The sequence below is a fragment of the Taudactylus pleione genome, unplaced genomic scaffold (assembly GCF_031769625.1).
Source record: "Taudactylus pleione unplaced genomic scaffold, aTauple2 ptg000050l, whole genome shotgun sequence".
Classification (NCBI taxonomy): domain Eukaryota; kingdom Metazoa; phylum Chordata; class Amphibia; order Anura; family Myobatrachidae; genus Taudactylus; species Taudactylus pleione.
In genome coordinates this window covers 2252951-2275394 of record NW_028284452.1, presented here as the reverse complement: position 1 = coordinate 2275394, position 22444 = coordinate 2252951, and the positions used below count along the sequence as shown (strand labels likewise).

Genomic DNA, 22444 nt, shown 5'->3' with positions numbered 1-22444 from the left:
GCACTAATGCCTGTTCTCACTCTTAGCATCACTAGCTGCAAGATTTGGTAAAATTTGAAGAAAAAGAAAACATAAATCTTCACGTAGTTGGCAGGGTTTGAAGCTACGTGGGGAGACCCCAATGGATTTCTAGTCCATCGCCTTAATCACTCAGCCACAACTACCTCACATGTGCTAAAGTGTTTATTTTAACATAATTAAGAGAAGGGTTTATGTTTTGCATGGTTTGCATGGTTTAGAATGTGTAAAATTACATAAATGGCCATCTAAGATAATTAAAAAAAATTGTTTCCTTTGAGCCGGAATTGAACCAGCGACCTAAGGATTGCTGTACCAAACTCCTCTACAGTCCTCCACTCTACCAGCTGAGCTATCGAAGGTTCCCTATAGAAATCATCTGCACTATATCTGATGGTGTGGACATGTAAAACCTTTCACTATCTAAAACTTACCCAATAAAGTAATTAAACTAGACAAAAGTTATTTATATGTTTATTCCTGTTTTGCATAATCATCACAAATAATCATGTTTAATGATTTGCTAAATATCACCAGAAGTTTAACTTAAATTTGTTATTTTTCTATCATCTGGAAACAGCTAGTTTAGAAAGCAGTTTTCATAGATCTTCCATCTGTAGCCACATTTACATCAAGATTAGAGATACTTTAAAATATCAACACTTTTTCACTTTTCAAATTTAGCTTGTTTTTTTAAGTGTTTAATTGTTCAAGAAATAATGGGGCCCAAATATAATATTGCAGCAAAACAAAATATAGAAAAAGCTACGTTGCATATCTAAATTAAAATCAACTAATCAAAAATATGCCATATCAAAATTGTATCTACCTTAGAACTCACAAATTAACAGATTTATCTACTAACAATTGGGCTTAATTTTGCACATTCTAATGTACCAAATGTATTTGATATTTTGCTAGATATAGCTTTAAAACATCAACACTTTTTCACTTTTCAAATTTAAGTTGGTTTTTTAACTGTTTAATTGTTCAAGAAATAATGGGGCCCAAATATAATATTGCAGCAAAACAAAATATAGAAAAAGCTACGTTGCATATCTAAATTAAGATCAACTAATCAAAAATATGCCATATCAAAATTGTATCTACCTTAGAACTTACAAATTAACAGATTTATCTACTAACAATTGGGCTTAATTTTGCACATTCTAATGACCAAATGTATTTGATATTTTTTGCTAGATATAGCTTTAAAACATCAACACTTTTTCACTTTTCAAATTTAGCTTGTTTTTTTAACTGTCTAATTGTTCAAGAAATAATGGAGCCCAAATATAATCTTGCAGCAAACCAAAATATGGAAAGCTTATTTCTTTATGTAAATTAAAATCAACTAATCAAAAATATGCCATATCAAAACACAATTTGTCTTGTATCTACCTTAGAACTCACAGATTAACAGATTAATCTCCTAGCAATTGATGTTAATTTTGCACCTTCTAGTGTGCCAAATGTCTTTGATATTTTGCTAGATATACAAACATTTCTTTCAATGTTGACATTGAATATGCATTTCCAATCAATAAAAGCTAATCAGTGTGGCTGCTAAGAGTGACTGGGCTTAGGCTCAATGAATGGAAGAAAATGTGTGAATGATAAAAAAGAGAACAGACTCCCAAATATTTTGATGCACTAATGCCTGTTCTCACTCTTAGCATCACTAGTTGCAAGATTTGGTAAAATTTGAAGAAAAAGAAAACATCAGTCTGCACATAGTCGGCAGGATTTGAAGCTACGTGGGGAGACCCCAATGGATTTCTAGTCCATCGCCTTTACCACTTGGCCACAACTACCTCACATGTGCTAAAGTGCTTAATTTAACATAATTAGGAGAAGGGTTTATGTTTTGCATGGTTTGCATGGTTTAGAATGTGTAAAATTACATAAATGGCCATCTAAGAAAATTAAAAAAAAATTGTTTCCATCGAGCCGGAATTGAACCAGCAACCTAAGGATTGCTGTACCAAACTTCTCTACAGTCCTCCGCTCTACCAGCGGAGGACTGTAGAGATAGAAATCATCTGCACTATATCTGATGGAGTGGACATGTAAAACCTTTCACTATCTAAAACTTACCCAATAAAGTAATTAAACTAGACAAAAGTTATTTATATGTTTATTCCTGTTTTGCATAATCATCACAAATAATCATGTTTAATGATTTGCTAAATATCACCAGAAGTTTAACTTAAATTTGTTATTTTTCTATCATCTGGCAACAGCTAGTTTAGAAAGCAGTTTTCATAGATCTTCCATCTGTAGCCACATTTACATCAAGATTAGAGATACTTTAAAATATCAACACTTTTTCACTTTTCAAATTTAGCTTGTTTTTTTAAGTGTTTAATTGTTCAAGAAATAATGGGGCCCAAATATAATATTGCAGCAAATCAAAATATAGAAAAAGCTACGTTGCATATCTAAATTAAAATCAACTAATCAAAAATATGCCATATCAAAATTGTATCTACCTTAGAACTCAAAAATTAACAGATTTATCTACTAACAATTGGGCTTAATTTTGCACATTCTAATGTACCAAATGTATTTGATATTTTGCTAGATATAGCTTTAAAACATCAACACTTTTTCACTTTTCAAATTTAGCTTGTTTTTTTAACTGTTTAATTGTTCAAGAAATAATGGAGCCCAAATATAATCTTGTAGCAAACCAAAATATGGAAAGCTAATTTCTTTATGTAAATTAAAATCAAATAATCAAAAATATACCATATCAAAACACAATTTGTCTTGTATCTACCTTAAAACTCACAGATTAACAGATTAATCTCCTAACAATTGATCTTAATTTTGCACCTTCTAGTGTGCCAAATGTCTTTGATATTTTGCTAGATATACAAACATTTCTTACAATGTTGACATTGAATATGCATTTCCAATCAATAAAAGCTAATCAGTGTGGCTGCTAAGAGTGACTGGGCTTAGGCTCAATGAATGGAAGAAAATTTGTGAATGATAAAAAAGAGAACAGACTCCCAAATATTTTGATGCACTAATGCCTGTTCTCACTCTTAGCATCACTAGCTGCAAGATTTGGTAAAATTTGAAGAAAAAGAAAACATCAATCTGCACATAGTTGGCAGGATTTGAAGCTACGTGGGGAGACCCCAATGGATTTCTAGTCCATCGCCTTTACCACTTGGCCACAACAACCTCACATGTGCTAAAGTGCTTAATTTAACATAATTAGGAGAAGGGTTTATGTTTTGCATGGTTTGCATGGTTTAGAATGTGTAAAATTACATAAATTGCCATCTAAGAAAATTAAAAAAAAAATTGTTTCCATCGAGCCGGAATTGAACCAGCAACCTAAGGATTGCTGTTTCCTTTGAGCCGGAATTGAACCAGCAACCTAAGGATTGCTGTACCAAACTCCTCTACAGTCCTCCGCTCTACCAGCTGAGCTATCAAAGGTTCCCTATAGATATCATCTGCACTATATCTGATGGAGAGGACATGTAAAACCTTTCACTATCTAAAACTTACCCAATAAAGTAATTAAACTAGACAAAAGTTATTTATATGTTTATTCCTGTTTTGCATAATCATCACAAATAATCATGTTTAATGATTTGCTAAATATCACCAGAAGTTTAACTTAAATTTGTTATTTTTCTATCATCTGGCAACAGCTAGTTTAGAAAGCAGTTTTCATAGATCTTCCATCTGTAGACACATTTACATCAAGATTAGAGATACTTTAAAATATCAACACTTTTTCACTTTTCAAATTTAGCTTGTTTTTTTAAGTTTTTAATTGTTCAAGAAATAATTGGGCCCAAATATAATATTGCAGCAAAATAAAATATAGAAAAAGCTACGTTGCATATCTAAATTAAAATGAACTAATCAAAAATATGCCATATCAAAATTGTATCTACCTTTGACCTCACAAATTAACAGATTTATCTACTAACAATTGGGCTTAATTTTGCACATTCTAATGTACCAAATGTATTTGATATTTTGCTAGATATAGCTTTAAAACATCAACACTTTTTCACTTTTCAAATTTAGCTTGTTTTTTTAACTGTTTAATTGTTCAAGAAATAATGGAGCCCAAATATAATCTTGCAGCAAACCAAAATATGGAAAGCTAATTTCTTTATGTAAATTAAAATCAAATAATCAAAAATATACCATATCAAAACACAATTTGTCTTGTATCTACCTTAAAACTCACAGATTAACAGATTAATCTCCTAACAATTGATCTTAATTTTGCACCTTCTAGTGTGCCAAATGTCTTTGATATTTTGCTAGATATACAAACATTTCTTTCAATGTTGACATTGAATATGCATTTCCAATCAATAAAAGCTAATCAGTGTGGCTGCTAAGAGTGACTGGGCTTAGGCTCAATGAATGGAAGAAAATTTGTGAATGATAAAAAAGAGAACAGACTCCCAAATATTTTGATGCACTAATGCCTGTTCTCACTCTTAGCATCACTAGCTGCAAGATTTGGTAAAATTTGAAGAAAAAGAAAACATCAATCTGCACGTAGTTGGCAGGATTTGAAGCTACGTGGGGAGACCCCAATGGATTTCTAGTCCATCGCCTTTACCACTTGGCCACAACTACCTCACATGTGCTAAAGTGCTTAATTTAACATAATTAGGAGAAGGGTTTATGTTTTGCATGGTTTGCATGGTTTAGAATGTGTAAAATTACATAAATGGCCATCTAACATAATTAAAAAAAATTGATCCTTTGAGCTGGAATTGAACCAGCGACTTAAGGATTGCTGTACCAAACTCCTCTACAGTCCTCCGCTCTACCAGCTGAGCTATCGAAGGTTCCCTATAGAAATCATCTGCACTATATCTGATGGAGTGGACATGTAAAACCTTTCACTATCTAAAACTTACCCAATAAAGTAATTAAGCTAGACAAAAGTTATTTATATGTTTATTCCTGTTTTGCATAATCATCACAAATAATCATGTTTAATGATTTGCTAAATATCACCAGAAGTTTAACTTAAATTTGTTATTTTTCTATCATCTGGCAACAGCTAGTTTAGAAAGCAGTTTTCATAAATCTTCCATCTGTAGCCACATTTACATCAAGATTAGAGATACTTTAAAATATCAACACTTTTTCACTTTTCAAATTTAGCTTGTTTTTTTAAGTGTTTAATTGTTCAAGAAATAATGGGGCCCAAATATAATATTGCATCAAAACAAAATATAGAAAAAGCTACGTTGCATATCTAAATTAAAATCAACTAATCAAAAATATGCCATATCAAAATTGTATCTACCTTTGAACTCACAAATTAACAGATTTATCTACTAACAATTGGGCTTAATTTTGCACATTCTAATGTACCAAATGTATTTGATATTTTGCTAGATATAGCTTTAAAACATCAACACTTTTTCACTTTTCAAATTTAGCTTGTTTTTTTAACTGTTTAATTGTTCAAGAAATAATGGAGCCCAAATATAATCTTGTAGCAAACCAAAATATGGAAAGCTAATTTCTTTATGTAAATTAAAATCAAATAATCAAAAATATACCATATCAAAACACAATTTGTCTTGTATCTACCTTAAAACTCACAGATTAACAGATTAATCTCCTAACAATTGATCTTAATTTTGCACCTTCTAGTGTGCCAAATGTCTTTGATATTTTGCTAGATATACAAACATTTCTTTCAATGTTGACATTGAATATGCATTTCCAATCAATAAAAGCTAATCAGTGTGGCTGCTAAGAGTGACTGGGCTTAGGCTCAATGAATGGAAGAAAATGTGTGAATGATAAAAAAGAGAACAGACTCCCAAATATTTTGATGCACTAATGCCTGTTCTCACTCTTAGCATCACTAGCTGCAAGATTTGGTAAAATTTGAAGAAAAAGAAAACATCAGTCTGCACATAGTCGGCAGGATTTGAAGCTACGTGGGGAGACCCCAATGGATTTCTAGTCCATCGCCTTTACCACTTGGCCACAACTACCTCACATGTGCTAAAGTGCTTAATTTAACATAATTAGGAGAAGGGTTTATGTTTTGCATGGTTTGCATGGTTTAGAATGTGTAAAATTACATAAATGGCCATCTAAGAAAATTAAAAAAAAATTGTTTCCATCGAGCCGGAATTGAACCAGCAACCTAAGGATTGCTGTACCAAACTTCTCTACAGTCCTCCGCTCTACCAGCGGAGGACTGTAGAGATAGAAATCATCTGCACTATATCTGATGGAGTGGACATGTAAAACCTTTCACTATCTAAAACTTACCCAATAAAGTAATTAAACTAGACAAAAGTTATTTATATGTTTATTCCTGTTTTGCATAATCATCACAAATAATCATGTTTAATGATTTGCTAAATATCACCAGAAGTTTAACTTAAATTTGTTATTTTTCTATCATCTGGCAACAGCTAGTTTAGAAAGCAGTTTTCATAGATCTTCCATCTGTAGCCACATTTACATCAAGATTAGAGATACTTTAAAATATCAACACTTTTTCACTTTTCAAATTTAGCTTGTTTTTTTAAGTGTTTAATTGTTCAAGAAATAATGGGGCCCAAATATAATATTGCAGCAAATCAAAATATAGAAAAAGCTACGTTGCATATCTAAATTAAAATCAACTAATCAAAAATATGCCATATCAAAATTGTATCTACCTTAGAACTCAAAAATTAACAGATTTATCTACTAACAATTGGGCTTAATTTTGCACATTCTAATGTACCAAATGTATTTGATATTTTGCTAGATATAGCTTTAAAACATCAACACTTTTTCACTTTTCAAATTTAGCTTGTTTTTTTAACTGTTTAATTGTTCAAGAAATAATGGAGCCCAAATATAATCTTGTAGCAAACCAAAATATGGAAAGCTAATTTCTTTATGTAAATTAAAATCAAATAATCAAAAATATACCATATCAAAACACAATTTGTCTAGTATCTACCTTAAAACTCACAGATTAACAGATTAATCTCCTAACAATTGATCTTAATTTTGCACCTTCTAGTGTGCCAAATGTCTTTGATATTTTGCTAGATATACAAACATTTCTTTCAATGTTGACATTGAATATGCATTTCCAATCAATAAAAGCTAATCAGTGTGGCTGCTAAGAGTGACTGGGCTTAGGCTCAATGAATGGAAGAAAATGTGTGAATGATAAAAAAGAGAACAGACTCCCAAATATTTTGATGCACTAATGCCTGTTCTCACTCTTAGCATCACTAGCTGCAAGATTTGGTAAAATTTGAAGAAAAAGAAAACATAAATCTGCACGTAGTTGGCAGGGTTTGAAGCTACGTGGGGAGACCCCAATGGATTTCTAGTCCATCGCCTTAATCACTCAGCCACAACTACCTCACATGTGCTAAAGTGTTTATTTTAACATAATTAGGAGAAGGGTTTATGTTTTGCATGGTTTGCATGGTTTAGAATGTGTAAAATTACATAAATGGCCATCTAAGATAATTAAAAAAAATTGTTTCCTTCAAGCCGGAATTGAACCAGCGACCTAGGGATTGCTGTACCAAACTCCTCTACAGTCCTCCGCTCTACCAGCTGAGCTATCGAAGGTTCCCTATAGAAATCATCTGCACTATATCTGATGGAGTGGACATGTAAAACCTTTCACTATCTAAAACTTACCCAATAAAGTAATTAAACTAGACAAAAGTTATTTATATGTTTATTCCTGTTTTGCATAATCATCACAAATAATCATGTTTAATGATTTGCTAAATATCACCAGAAGTTTAACTTAAATTTGTTATTTTTCTATCATCTGGCAACAGCTAGTTTAGAAAGCAGTTTTCATAGATCTTCCATCTGTATCCACATTTACATCAAGATTAGAGATACTTTAAAATATCAACACTTTTTCACTTTTCAAATTTAGCTTGTTTTTTTAAGTGTTTAATTGTTCAAGAAATAATGGGGCCCAAATATAATATTGCAGCAAAACAAAATATAGAAAAAGCTACGTTGCATATGTAAATTAAAATCAACTAATCAAAAATATGCCATATCAAAATTGTATCTACCTTAGAACTCACAAATTAACAGATTTATCTACTAACAATTGGGCTTAATTTTGCACATTCTAATGTACCAAATGTATTTGATATTTTGCTAGATATAGCTTTAAAACATCAACACTTTTTCACTTTTCAAATTTAGCTTGTTTTTTTAACTGTTTAATTGTTCAAGAAATAATGGAGCCCAAATATAATCTTGTAGCAAACCAAAATATGGAAAGCTAATTTCTTTATGTAAATTAAAATCAAATAATCAAAAATATACCATATCAAAACACAATTTGTCTTGTATCTACCTTAAAACTCACAGATTAACAGATTAATCTCCTAACAATTGATCTTAATTTTGCACCTTCTAGTGTGCCAAATGTCTTTGATATTTTGCTAGATATACAAACATTTCTTTCAATGTTGACATTGAATATGCATTTCCAATCAATAAAAGCTAATCAGTGTGGCTGCTAAGAGTGACTGGGCTTAGGCTCAATGAATGGAAGAAAATTTGTGAATGATAAAAAAGAGAACAGACTCCCAAATATTTTGATGCACTAATGCCTGTTCTCACTCTTAGCATCACTAGCTGCAAGATTTGGTAAAATTTGAAGAAAAAGAAAACATCAATCTGCATGTAGTTGGCAGGATTTGAAGCTACGTGGGGAGACCCCAATGGATTTCTAGTCCATCGCCTTTACCACTTGGCCACAACTACCTCACATGTGCTAAAGTGCTTAATTTAACATAATTAGGAGAAGGGTTTATGTTTTGCATGGTTTGCATGGTTTAGAATGTGTAAAATTACATAAATGGCCATCTAACATAATTAAAAAAAATTGATCCTTTGAGCTGGAATTGAACCAGTGACTTAAGGATTGCTGTACCAAACTCCTCTACAGTCCTCCGCTCTACCAGCTGAGCTATCGAAGGTTCCCTATAGAAATCATCTGCACTATATCTGATGGAGTGGACATGTAAAACCTTTCACTATCTAAAACTTACCCAATAAAGTAATTAAGCTAGACAAAAGTTATTTATATGTTTATTCCTGTTTTGCATAATCATCACAAATAATCATGTTTAATGATTTGCTAAATATCACCAGAAGTTTAACTTAAATTTGTTATTTTTCTATCATCTGGCAACAGCTAGTTTAGAAAGCAGTTTTCATAAATCTTCCATCTGTAGCCACATTTACATCAAGATTAGAGATACTTTAAAATATCAACACTTTTTAAATTTTCAAATTTAGCTTGTTTTTTTAAGTGTTTAATTGTTCAAGAAATAATGGGGCCCAAATATAATATTGCATCAAAACAAAATATAGAAAAAGCTACGTTGCATATCTAAATTAAAATCAACTAATCAAAAATATGCCATATCAAAATTGTATCTACCTTAGAACTCACAAATTAACAGATTTATCTACTAACAATTGGGCTTAATTTTGCACATTCTAATGTACCAAATGTATTTGATATTTTGCTAGATATAGCTTTAAAACATCAACACTTTTTCACTTTTCAAATTTAGCTTGTTTTTTTAACTGTTTAATTGTTCAAGAAATAATGGAGCCCAAATATAATCTTGTAGCAAACCAAAATATGGAAAGCTAATTTCTTTATGTAAATTAAAATCAAATAATCAAAAATATACCATATCAAAACACAATTTGTCTTGTATCTACCTTAAAACTCACAGATTAACAGATTAATCTCCTAACAATTGATCTTAATTTTGCACCTTCTAGTGTGCCAAATGTCTTTGATATTTTGCTAGATATACAAACATTTCTTTCAATGTTGACATTGAATATGCATTTCCAATCAATAAAAGCTAATCAGTGTGGCTGCTAAGAGTGACTGGGCTTAGGCTCAATGAATGGAAGAAAATGTGTGAATGATAAAAAAGAGAACAGACTCCCAAATATTTTGATGCACTAATGCCTGTTCTCACTCTTAGCATCACTAGCTGCAAGATTTGGTAAAATTTGAAGAAAAAGAAAACATAAATCTTCACGTAGTTGGCAGGGTTTGAAGCTACGTGGGGAGACCCCAATGGATTTCTAGTCCATCGCCTTAATCACTCAGCCACAACTACCTCACATGTGCTAAAGTGTTTATTTTAACATAATTAAGAGAAGGGTTTATGTTTTGCATGGTTTGCATGGTTTAGAATGTGTAAAATTACATAAATGGCCATCTAAGATAATTAAAAAAAATTGTTTCCTTTGAGCCGGAATTGAACCAGCGACCTAAGGATTGCTGTACCAAACTCCTCTACAGTCCTCCACTCTACCAGCTGAGCTATCGAAGGTTCCCTATAGAAATCATCTGCACTATATCTGATGGTGTGGACATGTAAAACCTTTCACTATCTAAAACTTACCCAATAAAGTAATTAAACTAGACAAAAGTTATTTATATGTTTATTCCTGTTTTGCATAATCATCACAAATAATCATGTTTAATGATTTGCTAAATATCACCAGAAGTTTAACTTAAATTTGTTATTTTTCTATCATCTGGAAACAGCTAGTTTAGAAAGCAGTTTTCATAGATCTTCCATCTGTAGCCACATTTACATCAAGATTAGAGATACTTTAAAATATCAACACTTTTTCACTTTTCAAATTTAGCTTGTTTTTTTAAGTGTTTAATTGTTCAAGAAATAATGGGGCCCAAATATAATATTGCAGCAAAACAAAATATAGAAAAAGCTACGTTGCATATCTAAATTAAAATCAACTAATCAAAAATATGCCATATCAAAATTGTATCTACCTTAGAACTCACAAATTAACAGATTTATCTACTAACAATTGGGCTTAATTTTGCACATTCTAATGTACCAAATGTATTTGATATTTTGCTAGATATAGCTTTAAAACATCAACACTTTTTCACTTTTCAAATTTAAGTTGGTTTTTTAACTGTTTAATTGTTCAAGAAATAATGGGGCCCAAATATAATATTGCAGCAAAACAAAATATAGAAAAAGCTACGTTGCATATCTAAATTAAGATCAACTAATCAAAAATATGCCATATCAAAATTGTATCTACCTTAGAACTTACAAATTAACAGATTTATCTACTAACAATTGGGCTTAATTTTGCACATTCTAATGACCAAATGTATTTGATATTTTTTGCTAGATATAGCTTTAAAACATCAACACTTTTTCACTTTTCAAATTTAGCTTGTTTTTTTAACTGTCTAATTGTTCAAGAAATAATGGAGCCCAAATATAATCTTGCAGCAAACCAAAATATGGAAAGCTTATTTCTTTATGTAAATTAAAATCAACTAATCAAAAATATGCCATATCAAAACACAATTTGTCTTGTATCTACCTTAGAACTCACAGATTAACAGATTAATCTCCTAGCAATTGATGTTAATTTTGCACCTTCTAGTGTGCCAAATGTCTTTGATATTTTGCTAGATATACAAACATTTCTTTCAATGTTGACATTGAATATGCATTTCCAATCAATAAAAGCTAATCAGTGTGGCTGCTAAGAGTGACTGGGCTTAGGCTCAATGAATGGAAGAAAATGTGTGAATGATAAAAAAGAGAACAGACTCCCAAATATTTTGATGCACTAATGCCTGTTCTCACTCTTAGCATCACTAGTTGCAAGATTTGGTAAAATTTGAAGAAAAAGAAAACATCAGTCTGCACATAGTCGGCAGGATTTGAAGCTACGTGGGGAGACCCCAATGGATTTCTAGTCCATCGCCTTTACCACTTGGCCACAACTACCTCACATGTGCTAAAGTGCTTAATTTAACATAATTAGGAGAAGGGTTTATGTTTTGCATGGTTTGCATGGTTTAGAATGTGTAAAATTACATAAATGGCCATCTAAGAAAATTAAAAAAAAATTGTTTCCATCGAGCCGGAATTGAACCAGCAACCTAAGGATTGCTGTACCAAACTTCTCTACAGTCCTCCGCTCTACCAGCGGAGGACTGTAGAGATAGAAATCATCTGCACTATATCTGATGGAGTGGACATGTAAAACCTTTCACTATCTAAAACTTACCCAATAAAGTAATTAAACTAGACAAAAGTTATTTATATGTTTATTCCTGTTTTGCATAATCATCACAAATAATCATGTTTAATGATTTGCTAAATATCACCAGAAGTTTAACTTAAATTTGTTATTTTTCTATCATCTGGCAACAGCTAGTTTAGAAAGCAGTTTTCATAGATCTTCCATCTGTAGCCACATTTACATCAAGATTAGAGATACTTTAAAATATCAACACTTTTTCACTTTTCAAATTTAGCTTGTTTTTTTAAGTGTTTAATTGTTCAAGAAATAATGGGGCCCAAATATAATATTGCAGCAAATCAAAATATAGAAAAAGCTACGTTGCATATCTAAATTAAAATCAACTAATCAAAAATATGCCATATCAAAATTGTATCTACCTTAGAACTCAAAAATTAACAGATTTATCTACTAACAATTGGGCTTAATTTTGCACATTCTAATGTACCAAATGTATTTGATATTTTGCTAGATATAGCTTTAAAACATCAACACTTTTTCACTTTTCAAATTTAGCTTGTTTTTTTAACTGTTTAATTGTTCAAGAAATAATGGAGCCCAAATATAATCTTGTAGCAAACCAAAATATGGAAAGCTAATTTCTTTATGTAAATTAAAATCAAATAATCAAAAATATACCATATCAAAACACAATTTGTCTTGTATCTACCTTAAAACTCACAGATTAACAGATTAATCTCCTAACAATTGATCTTAATTTTGCACCTTCTAGTGTGCCAAATGTCTTTGATATTTTGCTAGATATACAAACATTTCTTACAATGTTGACATTGAATATGCATTTCCAATCAATAAAAGCTAATCAGTGTGGCTGCTAAGAGTGACTGGGCTTAGGCTCAATGAATGGAAGAAAATTTGTGAATGATAAAAAAGAGAACAGACTCCCAAATATTTTGATGCACTAATGCCTGTTCTCACTCTTAGCATCACTAGCTGCAAGATTTGGTAAAATTTGAAGAAAAAGAAAACATCAATCTGCACATAGTTGGCAGGATTTGAAGCTACGTGGGGAGACCCCAATGGATTTCTAGTCCATCGCCTTTACCACTTGGCCACAACAACCTCACATGTGCTAAAGTGCTTAATTTAACATAATTAGGAGAAGGGTTTATGTTTTGCATGGTTTGCATGGTTTAGAATGTGTAAAATTACATAAATTGCCATCTAAGAAAATTAAAAAAAAAATTGTTTCCATCGAGCCGGAATTGAACCAGCAACCTAAGGATTGCTGTTTCCTTTGAGCCGGAATTGAACCAGCAACCTAAGGATTGCTGTACCAAACTCCTCTACAGTCCTCCGCTCTACCAGCTGAGCTATCAAAGGTTCCCTATAGATATCATCTGCACTATATCTGATGGAGAGGACATGTAAAACCTTTCACTATCTAAAACTTACCCAATAAAGTAATTAAACTAGACAAAAGTTATTTATATGTTTATTCCTGTTTTGCATAATCATCACAAATAATCATGTTTAATGATTTGCTAAATATCACCAGAAGTTTAACTTAAATTTGTTATTTTTCTATCATCTGGCAACAGCTAGTTTAGAAAGCAGTTTTCATAGATCTTCCATCTGTAGACACATTTACATCAAGATTAGAGATACTTTAAAATATCAACACTTTTTCACTTTTCAAATTTAGCTTGTTTTTTTAAGTTTTTAATTGTTCAAGAAATAATTGGGCCCAAATATAATATTGCAGCAAAATAAAATATAGAAAAAGCTACGTTGCATATCTAAATTAAAATGAACTAATCAAAAATATGCCATATCAAAATTGTATCTACCTTTGACCTCACAAATTAACAGATTTATCTACTAACAATTGGGCTTAATTTTGCACATTCTAATGTACCAAATGTATTTGATATTTTGCTAGATATAGCTTTAAAACATCAACACTTTTTCACTTTTCAAATTTAGCTTGTTTTTTTAACTGTTTAATTGTTCAAGAAATAATGGAGCCCAAATATAATCTTGCAGCAAACCAAAATATGGAAAGCTAATTTCTTTATGTAAATTAAAATCAAATAATCAAAAATATACCATATCAAAACACAATTTGTCTTGTATCTACCTTAAAACTCACAGATTAACAGATTAATCTCCTAACAATTGATCTTAATTTTGCACCTTCTAGTGTGCCAAATGTCTTTGATATTTTGCTAGATATACAAACATTTCTTTCAATGTTGACATTGAATATGCATTTCCAATCAATAAAAGCTAATCAGTGTGGCTGCTAAGAGTGACTGGGCTTAGGCTCAATGAATGGAAGAAAATTTGTGAATGATAAAAAAGAGAACAGACTCCCAAATATTTTGATGCACTAATGCCTGTTCTCACTCTTAGCATCACTAGCTGCAAGATTTGGTAAAATTTGAAGAAAAAGAAAACATCAATCTGCACGTAGTTGGCAGGATTTGAAGCTACGTGGGGAGACCCCAATGGATTTCTAGTCCATCGCCTTTACCACTTGGCCACAACTACCTCACATGTGCTAAAGTGCTTAATTTAACATAATTAGGAGAAGGGTTTATGTTTTGCATGGTTTGCATGGTTTAGAATGTGTAAAATTACATAAATGGCCATCTAACATAATTAAAAAAAATTGATCCTTTGAGCTGGAATTGAACCAGCGACTTAAGGATTGCTGTACCAAACTCCTCTACAGTCCTCCGCTCTACCAGCTGAGCTATCGAAGGTTCCCTATAGAAATCATCTGCACTATATCTGATGGAGTGGACATGTAAAACCTTTCACTATCTAAAACTTACCCAATAAAGTAATTAAGCTAGACAAAAGTTATTTATATGTTTATTCCTGTTTTGCATAATCATCACAAATAATCATGTTTAATGATTTGCTAAATATCACCAGAAGTTTAACTTAAATTTGTTATTTTTCTATCATCTGGCAACAGCTAGTTTAGAAAGCAGTTTTCATAAATCTTCCATCTGTAGCCACATTTACATCAAGATTAGAGATACTTTAAAATATCAACACTTTTTCACTTTTCAAATTTAGCTTGTTTTTTTAAGTGTTTAATTGTTCAAGAAATAATGGGGCCCAAATATAATATTGCATCAAAACAAAATATAGAAAAAGCTACGTTGCATATCTAAATTAAAATCAACTAATCAAAAATATGCCATATCAAAATTGTATCTACCTTTGAACTCACAAATTAACAGATTTATCTACTAACAATTGGGCTTAATTTTGCACATTCTAATGTACCAAATGTATTTGATATTTTGCTAGATATAGCTTTAAAACATCAACACTTTTTCACTTTTCAAATTTAGCTTGTTTTTTTAACTGTTTAATTGTTCAAGAAATAATGGAGCCCAAATATAATCTTGTAGCAAACCAAAATATGGAAAGCTAATTTCTTTATGTAAATTAAAATCAAATAATCAAAAATATACCATATCAAAACACAATTTGTCTTGTATCTACCTTAAAACTCACAGATTAACAGATTAATCTCCTAACAATTGATCTTAATTTTGCACCTTCTAGTGTGCCAAATGTCTTTGATATTTTGCTAGATATACAAACATTTCTTTCAATGTTGACATTGAATATGCATTTCCAATCAATAAAAGCTAATCAGTGTGGCTGCTAAGAGTGACTGGGCTTAGGCTCAATGAATGGAAGAAAATGTGTGAATGATAAAAAAGAGAACAGACTCCCAAATATTTTGATGCACTAATGCCTGTTCTCACTCTTAGCATCACTAGCTGCAAGATTTGGTAAAATTTGAAGAAAAAGAAAACATCAGTCTGCACATAGTCGGCAGGATTTGAAGCTACGTGGGGAGACCCCAATGGATTTCTAGTCCATCGCCTTTACCACTTGGCCACAACTACCTCACATGTGCTAAAGTGCTTAATTTAACATAATTAGGAGAAGGGTTTATGTTTTGCATGGTTTGCATGGTTTAGAATGTGTAAAATTACATAAATGGCCATCTAAGAAAATTAAAAAAAAATTGTTTCCATCGAGCCGGAATTGAACCAGCAACCTAAGGATTGCTGTACCAAACTTCTCTACAGTCCTCCGCTCTACCAGCGGAGGACTGTAGAGATAGAAATCATCTGCACTATATCTGATGGAGTGGACATGTAAAACCTTTCACTATCTAAAACTTACCCAATAAAGTAATTAAACTAGACAAAAGTTATTTATATGTTTATTCCTGTTTTGCATAATCATCACAAATAATCATGTTTAATGATTTGCTAAATATCACCAGAAGTTTAACTTAAATTTGTTATTTTTCTATCATCTGGCAACAGCTAGTTTAGAAAGCAGTTTTCATAGATCTTCCATCTGTAGCCACATTTACATCAAGATTAGAGATACTTTAAAATATCAACACTTTTTCACTTTTCAAATTTAGCTTGTTTTTTTAAGTGTTTAATTGTTCAAGAAATAATGGGGCCCAAATATAATATTGCAGCAAATCAAAATATAGAAAAAGCTACGTTGCATATCTAAATTAAAATCAACTAATCAAAAATATGCCATATCAAAATTGTATCTACCTTAGAACTCAAAAATTAACAGATTTATCTACTAACAATTGGGCTTAATTTTGCACATTCTAATGTACCAAATGTATTTGATATTTTGCTAGATATAGCTTTAAAACATCAACACTTTTTCACTTTTCAAATTTAGCTTGTTTTTTTAACTGTTTAATTGTTCAAGAAATAATGGAGCCCAAATATAATCTTGTAGCAAACCAAAATATGGAAAGCTAATTTCTTTATGTAAATTAAAATCAAATAATCAAAAATATACCATATCAAAACACAATTTGTCTAGTATCTACCTTAAAACTCACAGATTAACAGATTAATCTCCTAACAATTGATCTTAATTTTGCACCTTCTAGTGTGCCAAATGTCTTTGATATTTTGCTAGATATACAAACATTTCTTTCAATGTTGACATTGAATATGCATTTCCAATCAATAAAAGCTAATCAGTGTGGCTGCTAAGAGTGACTGGGCTTAGGCTCAATGAATGGAAGAAAATGTGTGAATGATAAAAAAGAGAACAGACTCCCAAATATTTTGATGCACTAATGCCTGTTCTCACTCTTAGCATCACTAGCTGCAAGATTTGGTAAAATTTGAAGAAAAAGAAAACATAAATCTGCACGTAGTTGGCAGGGTTTGAAGCTACGTGGGGAGACCCCAATGGATTTCTAGTCCATCGCCTTAATCACTCAGCCACAACTACCTCACATGTGCTAAAGTGTTTATTTTAACATAATTAGGAGAAGGGTTTATGTTTTGCATGGTTTGCATGGTTTAGAATGTGTAAAATTACATAAATGGCCATCTAAGATAATTAAAAAAAATTGTTTCCTTCAAGCCGGAATTGAACCAGCGACCTAGGGATTGCTGTACCAAACTCCTCTACAGTCCTCCGCTCTACCAGCTGAGCTATCGAAGGTTCCCTATAGAAATCATCTGCACTATATCTGATGGAGTGGACATGTAAAACCTTTCACTATCTAAAACTTACCCAATAAAGTAATTAAACTAGACAAAAGTTATTTATATGTTTATTCCTGTTTTGCATAATCATCACAAATAATCATGTTTAATGATTTGCTAAATATCACCAGAAGTTTAACTTAAATTTGTTATTTTTCTATCATCTGGCAACAGCTAGTTTAGAAAGCAGTTTTCATAGATCTTCCATCTGTATCCACATTTACATCAAGATTAGAGATACTTTAAAATATCAACACTTTTTCACTTTTCAAATTTAGCTTGTTTTTTTAAGTGTTTAATTGTTCAAGAAATAATGGGGCCCAAATATAATATTGCAGCAAAACAAAATATAGAAAAAGCTACGTTGCATATGTAAATTAAAATCAACTAATCAAAAATATGCCATATCAAAATTGTATCTACCTTAGAACTCACAAATTAACAGATTTATCTACTAACAATTGGGCTTAATTTTGCACATTCTAATGTACCAAATGTATTTGATATTTTGCTAGATATAGCTTTAAAACATCAACACTTTTTCACTTTTCAAATTTAGCTTGTTTTTTTAACTGTTTAATTGTTCAAGAAATAATGGAGCCCAAATATAATCTTGTAGCAAACCAAAATATGGAAAGCTAATTTCTTTATGTAAATTAAAATCAAATAATCAAAAATATACCATATCAAAACACAATTTGTCTTGTATCTACCTTAAAACTCACAGATTAACAGATTAATCTCCTAACAATTGATCTTAATTTTGCACCTTCTAGTGTGCCAAATGTCTTTGATATTTTGCTAGATATACAAACATTTCTTTCAATGTTGACATTGAATATGCATTTCCAATCAATAAAAGCTAATCAGTGTGGCTGCTAAGAGTGACTGGGCTTAGGCTCAATGAATGGAAGAAAATTTGTGAATGATAAAAAAGAGAACAGACTCCCAAATATTTTGATGCACTAATGCCTGTTCTCACTCTTAGCATCACTAGCTGCAAGATTTGGTAAAATTTGAAGAAAAAGAAAACATCAATCTGCATGTAGTTGGCAGGATTTGAAGCTACGTGGGGAGACCCCAATGGATTTCTAGTCCATCGCCTTTACCACTTGGCCACAACTACCTCACATGTGCTAAAGTGCTTAATTTAACATAATTAGGAGAAGGGTTTATGTTTTGCATGGTTTGCATGGTTTAGAATGTGTAAAATTACATAAATGGCCATCTAACATAATTAAAAAAAATTGATCCTTTGAGCTGGAATTGAACCAGTGACTTAAGGATTGCTGTACCAAACTCCTCTACAGTCCTCCGCTCTACCAGCTGAGCTATCGAAGGTTCCCTATAGAAATCATCTGCACTATATCTGATGGAGTGGACATGTAAAACCTTTCACTATCTAAAACTTACCCAATAAAGTAATTAAGCTAGACAAAAGTTATTTATATGTTTATTCCTGTTTTGCATAATCATCACAAATAATCATGTTTAATGATTTGCTAAATATCACCAGAAGTTTAACTTAAATTTGTTATTTTTCTATCATCTGGCAACAGCTAGTTTAGAAAGCAGTTTTCATAAATCTTCCATCTGTAGCCACATTTACATCAAGATTAGAGATACTTTAAAATATCAACACTTTTTAAATTTTCAAATTTAGCTTGTTTTTTTAAGTGTTTAATTGTTCAAGAAATAATGGGGCCCAAATATAATATTGCATCAAAACAAAATATAGAAAAAGCTACGTTGCATATCTAAATTAAAATCAACTAATCAAAAATATGCCATATCAAAATTGTATCTACCTTAGAACTCACAAATTAACAGATTTATCTACTAACAATTGGGCTTAATTTTGCACATTCTAATGTACCAAATGTATTTGATATTTTGCTAGATATAGCTTTAAAACATCAACACTTTTTCACTTTTCAAATTTAGCTTGTTTTTTTAACTGTTTAATTGTTCAAGAAATAATGGAGCCCAAATATAATCTTGTAGCAAACCAAAATATGGAAAGCTAATTTCTTTATGTAAATTAAAATCAAATAATCAAAAATATACCATATCAAAACACAATTTGTCTTGTATCTACCTTAAAACTCACAGATTAACAGATTAATCTCCTAACAATTGATCTTAATTTTGCACCTTCTAGTGTGCCAAATGTCTTTGATATTTTGCTAGATATACAAACATTTCTTTCAATGTTGACATTGAATATGCATTTCCAATCAATAAAAGCTAATCAGTGTGGCTGCTAAGAGTGACTGGGCTTAGGCTCAATGAATGGAAGAAAATGTGTGAATGATAAAAAAGAGAACAGACTCCCAAATATTTTGATGCACTAATGCCTGTTCTCACTCTTAGCATCACTAGCTGCAAGATTTGGTAAAATTTGAAGAAAAAGAAAACATAAATCTTCACGTAGTTGGCAGGGTTTGAAGCTACGTGGGGAGACCCCAATGGATTTCTAGTCCATCGCCTTAATCACTCAGCCACAACTACCTCACATGTGCTAAAGTGTTTATTTTAACATAATTAAGAGAAGGGTTTATGTTTTGCATGGTTTGCATGGTTTAGAATGTGTAAAATTACATAAATGGCCATCTAAGATAATTAAAAAAAATTGTTTCCTTTGAGCCGGAATTGAACCAGCGACCTAAGGATTGCTGTACCAAACTCCTCTACAGTCCTCCACTCTACCAGCTGAGCTATCGAAGGTTCCCTATAGAAATCATCTGCACTATATCTGATGGTGTGGACATGTAAAACCTTTCACTATCTAAAACTTACCCAATAAAGTAATTAAACTAGACAAAAGTTATTTATATGTTTATTCCTGTTTTGCATAATCATCACAAATAATCATGTTTAATGATTTGCTAAATATCACCAGAAGTTTAACTTAAATTTGTTATTTTTCTATCATCTGGAAACAGCTAGTTTAGAAAGCAGTTTTCATAGATCTTCCATCTGTAGCCACATTTACATCAAGATTAGAGATACTTTAAAATATCAACACTTTTTCACTTTTCAAATTTAGCTTGTTTTTTTAAGTGTTTAATTGTTCAAGAAATAATGGGGCCCAAATATAATATTGCAGCAAAACAAAATATAGAAAAAGCTACGTTGCATATCTAAATTAAAATCAACTAATCAAAAATATGCCATATCAAAATTGTATCTACCTTAGAACTCACAAATTAACAGATTTATCTACTAACAATTGGGCTTAATTTTGCACATTCTAATGTACCAAATGTATTTGATATTTTGCTAGATATAGCTTTAAAACATCAACACTTTTTCACTTTTCAAATTTAAGTTGGTTTTTTAACTGTTTAATTGTTCAAGAAATAATGGGGCCCAAATATAATATTGCAGCAAAACAAAATATAGAAAAAGCTACGTTGCATATCTAAATTAAGATCAACTAATCAAAAATATGCCATATCAAAATTGTATCTACCTTAGAACTTACAAATTAACAGATTTATCTACTAACAATTGGGCTTAATTTTGCACATTCTAATGACCAAATGTATTTGATATTTTGCTAGATATAGCTTTAAAACATCAACACTTTTTCACTTTTCAAATTTAGCTTGTTTTTTTAACTGTCTAATTGTTCAAGAAATAATGGAGCCCAAATATAATCTTGCAGCAAACCAAAATATGGAAAGCTTATTTCTTTATGTAAATTAAAATCAACTAATCAAAAATATGCCATATCAAAACACAATTTGTCTTGTATCTACCTTAGAACTCACAGATTAACAGATTAATCTCCTAGCAATTGATGTTAATTTTGCACCTTCTAGTGTGCCAAATGTCTTTGATATTTTGCTAGATATACAAACATTTCTTTCAATGTTGACATTGAATATGCATTTCCAATCAATAAAAGCTAATCAGTGTGGCTGCTAAGAGTGACTGGGCTTAGGCTCAATGAATGGAAGAAAATGTGTGAATGATAAAAAAGAGAACAGACTCCCAAATATTTTGATGCACTAATGCCTGTTCTCACTCTTAGCATCACTAGTTGCAAGATTTGGTAAAATTTGAAGAAAAAGAAAACATCAGTCTGCACATAGTCGGCAGGATTTGAAGCTACGTGGGGAGACCCCAATGGATTTCTAGTCCATCGCCTTTACCACTTGGCCACAACTACCTCACATGTGCTAAAGTGCTTAATTTAACATAATTAGGAGAAGGGTTTATGTTTTGCATGGTTTGCATGGTTTAGAATGTGTAAAATTACATAAATGGCCATCTAAGAAAATTAAAAAAAAATTGTTTCCATCGAGCCGGAATTGAACCAGCAACCTAAGGATTGCTGTACCAAACTTCTCTACAGTCCTCCGCTCTACCAGCGGAGGACTGTAGAGATAGAAATCATCTGCACTATATCTGATGGAGTGGACATGTAAAACCTTTCACTATCTAAAACTTACCCAATAAAGTAATTAAACTAGACAAAAGTTATTTATATGTTTATTCCTGTTTTGCATAATCATCACAAATAATCATGTTTAATGATTTGCTAAATATCACCAGAAGTTTAACTTAAATTTGTTATTTTTCTATCATCTGGCAACAGCTAGTTTAGAAAGCAGTTTTCATAGATCTTCCATCTGTAGCCACATTTACATCAAGATTAGAGATACTTTAAAATATCAACACTTTTTCACTTTTCAAATTTAGCTTGTTTTTTTAAGTGTTTAATTGTTCAAGAAATAATGGGGCCCAAA

General features: G+C 31.3%; 20 non-coding genes across 20 annotated transcripts; all 20 read right to left on the bottom strand.

Annotated features, from left to right (window-relative positions):
* Positions 1 to 290: 290 nt before the first annotated feature.
* On the bottom strand, positions 291 to 380 carry TRNAY-GUA (transfer RNA tyrosine (anticodon GUA)). The gene is given in 2 exon segments: positions 291 to 326; positions 344 to 380. It is a non-coding gene; the product is annotated as a tRNA-Tyr (tRNA).
* A 1370-nt stretch (positions 381 to 1750) lies between these two features.
* On the bottom strand, positions 1751 to 1832 carry TRNAS-AGA (transfer RNA serine (anticodon AGA)). Its single transcript has one exon. It is a non-coding gene; the product is annotated as a tRNA-Ser (tRNA).
* Positions 1833 to 3384: 1552 nt separating this feature from the next.
* Positions 3385 to 3474, bottom strand: TRNAY-GUA (transfer RNA tyrosine (anticodon GUA)). Its single transcript is given in 2 exon segments — positions 3385 to 3420; positions 3438 to 3474. It is a non-coding gene; the product is annotated as a tRNA-Tyr (tRNA).
* Positions 3475 to 4562: 1088 nt separating this feature from the next.
* Positions 4563 to 4644, bottom strand: TRNAS-AGA (transfer RNA serine (anticodon AGA)). The gene has a single exon. It is a non-coding gene; the product is annotated as a tRNA-Ser (tRNA).
* Positions 4645 to 4769: 125 nt separating this feature from the next.
* On the bottom strand, positions 4770 to 4859 carry TRNAY-GUA (transfer RNA tyrosine (anticodon GUA)). The gene is given in 2 exon segments: positions 4770 to 4805; positions 4823 to 4859. It is a non-coding gene; the product is annotated as a tRNA-Tyr (tRNA).
* Positions 4860 to 5947: 1088 nt separating this feature from the next.
* On the bottom strand, positions 5948 to 6029 carry TRNAS-AGA (transfer RNA serine (anticodon AGA)). Its single transcript has one exon. It is a non-coding gene; the product is annotated as a tRNA-Ser (tRNA).
* Positions 6030 to 7536: 1507 nt separating this feature from the next.
* On the bottom strand, positions 7537 to 7626 carry TRNAY-GUA (transfer RNA tyrosine (anticodon GUA)). The gene is given in 2 exon segments: positions 7537 to 7572; positions 7590 to 7626. It is a non-coding gene; the product is annotated as a tRNA-Tyr (tRNA).
* A 1088-nt stretch (positions 7627 to 8714) lies between these two features.
* TRNAS-AGA (transfer RNA serine (anticodon AGA)) lies at positions 8715 to 8796 on the bottom strand. Its single transcript has one exon. It is a non-coding gene; the product is annotated as a tRNA-Ser (tRNA).
* Positions 8797 to 8921: 125 nt separating this feature from the next.
* On the bottom strand, positions 8922 to 9011 carry TRNAY-GUA (transfer RNA tyrosine (anticodon GUA)). Its single transcript is given in 2 exon segments — positions 8922 to 8957; positions 8975 to 9011. It is a non-coding gene; the product is annotated as a tRNA-Tyr (tRNA).
* A 1296-nt stretch (positions 9012 to 10307) lies between these two features.
* On the bottom strand, positions 10308 to 10397 carry TRNAY-GUA (transfer RNA tyrosine (anticodon GUA)). Its single transcript is given in 2 exon segments — positions 10308 to 10343; positions 10361 to 10397. It is a non-coding gene; the product is annotated as a tRNA-Tyr (tRNA).
* A 1370-nt stretch (positions 10398 to 11767) lies between these two features.
* Positions 11768 to 11849, bottom strand: TRNAS-AGA (transfer RNA serine (anticodon AGA)). The gene has a single exon. It is a non-coding gene; the product is annotated as a tRNA-Ser (tRNA).
* Positions 11850 to 13401: 1552 nt separating this feature from the next.
* Positions 13402 to 13491, bottom strand: TRNAY-GUA (transfer RNA tyrosine (anticodon GUA)). Its single transcript is given in 2 exon segments — positions 13402 to 13437; positions 13455 to 13491. It is a non-coding gene; the product is annotated as a tRNA-Tyr (tRNA).
* A 1088-nt stretch (positions 13492 to 14579) lies between these two features.
* TRNAS-AGA (transfer RNA serine (anticodon AGA)) lies at positions 14580 to 14661 on the bottom strand. Its single transcript has one exon. It is a non-coding gene; the product is annotated as a tRNA-Ser (tRNA).
* A 125-nt stretch (positions 14662 to 14786) lies between these two features.
* TRNAY-GUA (transfer RNA tyrosine (anticodon GUA)) lies at positions 14787 to 14876 on the bottom strand. The gene is given in 2 exon segments: positions 14787 to 14822; positions 14840 to 14876. It is a non-coding gene; the product is annotated as a tRNA-Tyr (tRNA).
* Positions 14877 to 15964: 1088 nt separating this feature from the next.
* TRNAS-AGA (transfer RNA serine (anticodon AGA)) lies at positions 15965 to 16046 on the bottom strand. Its single transcript has one exon. It is a non-coding gene; the product is annotated as a tRNA-Ser (tRNA).
* A 1507-nt stretch (positions 16047 to 17553) lies between these two features.
* Positions 17554 to 17643, bottom strand: TRNAY-GUA (transfer RNA tyrosine (anticodon GUA)). The gene is given in 2 exon segments: positions 17554 to 17589; positions 17607 to 17643. It is a non-coding gene; the product is annotated as a tRNA-Tyr (tRNA).
* A 1088-nt stretch (positions 17644 to 18731) lies between these two features.
* On the bottom strand, positions 18732 to 18813 carry TRNAS-AGA (transfer RNA serine (anticodon AGA)). Its single transcript has one exon. It is a non-coding gene; the product is annotated as a tRNA-Ser (tRNA).
* A 125-nt stretch (positions 18814 to 18938) lies between these two features.
* Positions 18939 to 19028, bottom strand: TRNAY-GUA (transfer RNA tyrosine (anticodon GUA)). Its single transcript is given in 2 exon segments — positions 18939 to 18974; positions 18992 to 19028. It is a non-coding gene; the product is annotated as a tRNA-Tyr (tRNA).
* Positions 19029 to 20324: 1296 nt separating this feature from the next.
* Positions 20325 to 20414, bottom strand: TRNAY-GUA (transfer RNA tyrosine (anticodon GUA)). The gene is given in 2 exon segments: positions 20325 to 20360; positions 20378 to 20414. It is a non-coding gene; the product is annotated as a tRNA-Tyr (tRNA).
* Positions 20415 to 21782: 1368 nt separating this feature from the next.
* TRNAS-AGA (transfer RNA serine (anticodon AGA)) lies at positions 21783 to 21864 on the bottom strand. The gene has a single exon. It is a non-coding gene; the product is annotated as a tRNA-Ser (tRNA).
* Between the last annotated feature and the right edge of the window lie 580 nt (positions 21865 to 22444).